Source organism: Etheostoma spectabile, chromosome 20 (genome assembly GCF_008692095.1).
Source record: "Etheostoma spectabile isolate EspeVRDwgs_2016 chromosome 20, UIUC_Espe_1.0, whole genome shotgun sequence".
Classification (NCBI taxonomy): domain Eukaryota; kingdom Metazoa; phylum Chordata; class Actinopteri; order Perciformes; family Percidae; genus Etheostoma; species Etheostoma spectabile.
The window spans coordinates 6,274,050-6,278,198 of NC_045752.1; positions in this window are offsets into that span (position 1 = coordinate 6,274,050).

The following is a 4,149-nucleotide window of genomic DNA, read 5'->3' on the forward strand; positions in this document are numbered from 1 at the left end:
CTTTACAGATAGAGTAGGTCTAGACCACACTCCAGAATTCACCTGAATTCCCTGATCCGAGGGAACATGCTGGGGAAAAAAGAACATAAGGTCTCCAGGGAGTGACTCCCCCAAGCGTCCGTATTTTACGCGATTGGAGGGAGAATGTGTTTACCTCTTCCACGCAGTTGCTAGTAGCCAAGGAGGGCATGGAAGATTAAAAAACATAATGGACTCTTCAGATAAGGTAATTATCTTCACTTGACTTTCTGCACGCGAAAGATGCCTGATGACACCAGTTTCGGAAAAAAGACATACTGACAAATACAGAGAGTTTTGTGGAGCTCACATTTAGCTTTGTATCAACTCATTTGGCAATGGCTTGAATTTGTTGGACCTTCATTAAAAAAAGTATACGCACTGAGGGGCCCTAGCTTTCACCTGGTGGAGCGCCGCGCAAAGCCCAATGAAAAGCCCGACGCAAGTATCTTTGCCATTTTAAGACCAAAGCAGTTGTTAATTTCCTGTCCTGCGCCCATGTTGTTTAAATAGCAAATGCACCCATGCCCATGTTTGCGCCCATAGGTGTGCTGGTCTTACAGAGAGGTGTGTTCAGGTGGATTGTTGGCATGTTGCTATCTTGCGGCAGCAGAAAGGGATTGGGCCATTGAACAGCAAAAACCTGGTCTGAAGTCAATAACGCAGCATTTCATTGTTATTTTAACAGCAAATTAGTAAAATGCACCTAGGCATGTGCACAGCGTGCACACACTGCTTGTTTCACACAGAACACAAACATACAAAAGATTAAAAAATAACCATAATACGGTGCAAATCCGCCATCATAATAGCAATGTGGCAAGGTACACACGCGCCTGGCTTTCAAAGTGAATTGGAGATGACACTCTGATTGGTTTATTGCATGTCACGCCCAAATCACAACTAAGTATAACCCTTTTGAACCATGCGCCCGGCTCACAGACCCTTTTTTTCTCCGTCAAACTAGCAAAAGTGGATTTGGACACGCCCTTAACGCACCTGCTCCATGCGCTTCAAGCCGTGCGCTTAGATCGTTAAAATATGGCCCTAATGCTTTAACTTACAGTGCTTATTTTAGACAACATAACTCATGTTGTCTAAATGTTTACTGATGATTTTTAGTAATGATTACTTACGTAAACCTGATTTGTCTACTGGTTGAACTTACTGCTCTGCGTTAATACAACTTTACCTGTTAAGTTTCACCTTGTGTAAAAACTTAGACTGTTTAATGCTACGGGTTTCCACACAAATGTCTGGTAAAGTCAACTAATTTGGGATAACAGTGTGACTAGGACTGTGATCTTTGTTGAAATAATGTTGCAATGATGAATTTCAGTTTTGCTACTTCCTGTTGCTCCTAAATATACACAGACGTTGAAGCAAACATCCTCATTTTGTTGGTTATGTAACGTATAATTGTTATTGCACATGAAGCATTGAGGCTCATAATCTGAGTGACACCCGGAAGTATCAGGAAGGAGCCCTGTTGCCAGGCTGAAGCAGTTAGAAACCAGTTGTAGATTTACAGTTGGTGCTGGCGCCAATCTTCTGTTAGCCACCATCAGTTTCCCCTGACAATCTAATACCAGCTAAGTCATGAGACTTCCCGGTGTTGCAGTGGAGGTATTGTTTCCTCCTTTTCTCCTCCACCATTTCTTTTTTTTCTTTAAATGGTGAGAATCAAAATCAGATGTCTCATGTGATGGATGTTTGTTCAGGTTTGTATGATTCATTGTTCTATGCACTACTGAGTGTATTGTATTGATTTTCCACCACTGACACTTTCCAAGACATTTCCTTGGACCCAAATGCATAGCAAGGGAAACAATATCCTAACAATAGAACAAAAGAAGTTATGTAACACCTTTCTCACAAACAATGGAGGTTCTCTATTGGATATGATTGATTTCAGAATATTTAAATATCAGCATTGATATCAATATATTTCAGTTGCTCCAACAAATTCAACTTTTCACTTCAGACTGCGCACTTGCTTTCCCTGGTTTGTTCAAACAACATTAAAAAATATTTGACCCTCAGGCAACATCCTCCCAGACCTGCATGCCTCTCATATCACTTTGTTTGCCAACAAGCTCTGGTATGTTGGTTGTTTTTTATCTGAATTTCTTTCTGAATATTTATTCTGTCTTTGTATTGTATTCATGTAGGTGGTTGTCCATATATTTTGTAAAGTTTTAGACTCGTCTAAACATGAACAGAATAAATAGCTGTAATCAGTAAATCTATTAGTGTTAGTGTTGCTATAGGGACGTGGATAAGTGTTTGATTTGGGCTCCTCCATTGCCATTTGAAGAACAAATGGTCCACAATCTATTCCCCTTATCTTTATATACCCCCAATCGATGAAATACTTCACACCAAATGAACATAGAGAGCTGTATTTATGGAATTAAATATAATCAAATTTTGAGTTTTCATTTAATTTTAAATGTTACTTCATCTGATGTGAATTTAAATTGAGATGTGGCTATTTAAAAATTGCCTGTAGTGATGTGTTGGAGCCCGACTTGCTCTGACTGAAGTCATTAGTGCAGTTAAAACTACCTTTGGCTCTGTTCTAACAGGCTGTGTATGAAACAGTTAAATTAGGCAATGTAAACAATTATTCAACTATTTAAACTATTCCTACAAACAACTTATTCAAATCATCATTTTCATACTTACTTGGTAGAAGTATTGCACATGTGGTAATTGTTAGAGTCATTAATCCAATTGCACAAACAGTTCCAAAGAAATGTCCCTAAACAAGTTTAATTTATTGTGTTGTTTTTACAGGATACGCTTCACTGCTGCTTCCCAGAAATAATTCCTGTCTTTTGGCACTTCATCAACAGTCTTATCATCAATTCAGTAACACTCTTAAAACAATGTGTCAGGAGTGGGAACAGAAATCAGGCGCAGACTGAAGTTGGCGCAGAAGAATCTGTTTATTAGACAGCGAGAGTGTGCTGGCAGTGGTGGGTGCTAGTCCGAAGCTGGCTGGAGCTGGCGGGGGATCCGAGGACGGCAGAGGGGGCAGTCGAGGTGCTGGGTGTGGAGTAAACCGAGTTGGCAAAGAAGGCGCCGGGTCCAAGGGAAGGCTAAGCTGGCAGAAGGTTATGAAGGTGACTACAGTATATCTAGGACACACAACAAGAAAGAGACTGGAAATAACTACTATCAGCTGGTGGGCTTGCATACTGGTGGTAAGCAACAATCCGGCAGGGAGATGAAAGTCAGGCTGGCCTTGAAAGTAAGATGATGAGCAGATGAGTTGCAGGTGCACTAATTACGGATTGGTACCAGGTGCGGGAAGAGAGCAGCAGGAGGGAGCGTGTCCACACACAGTGGAGGATGAAAGTGACAAACAGAAAACCAAAACACACCAACCACACTGCAGACATAACAAAATGAAGAAATGAAACAAAACACATTCATACTCACACCAGACTGTCTCCGGGCGTGACACACTGTCCATGACAGCATTCATGTAAGGAGCTTTACTGTTCATAATCTGAAGCTGTGTGCACATTTCTGTTTCCTGTTTGAGGGCTGGTGGAGAACTAAAGGGTGTCACATGTCTGTTTCTACTGAACATGAAAAAAACTGTTTAGTGCTGAAGGAAAAGTCTGTGGTTTATTCTGACTAACAAATGCAATAAGTGTTGAAAGACAAGCTGCTATTCGGTTTTTCAAATGTAATTTTCCAACTAAATGAAGTCCACAAAAACCAAGGGTTATCTCAAAACCTCAGCAAATAAAACCTTCAATATGGTTAAACAATGTTGTAATATATGATAACATGATGATGAACATGTATTACATTTTAAGGGGAACTATGTAGTTTCTTTAGCTTAATTTACGTTAACTGAACAGCTTCGGAGTCAGTGAAATGGTTATATGACATTTTCAGGTTGAATGGTGGTTGTCTCTCCCCTCTACCACCTGTGAGCGTAAAAACATAGACAGTTAAGAAATGGACCAACAGATTCTGTTGTTCTGGACGAAAACCAGTGAAAGAAAATAAAAGCACCTTTCCGGTGATGGCTAGGTATTATTGCGCAGCCTCCAACTGAGCTTGACGACGTAGTTGTGATGTGGGCAACGTGTCTGAAAGTTGTAAGTCTTC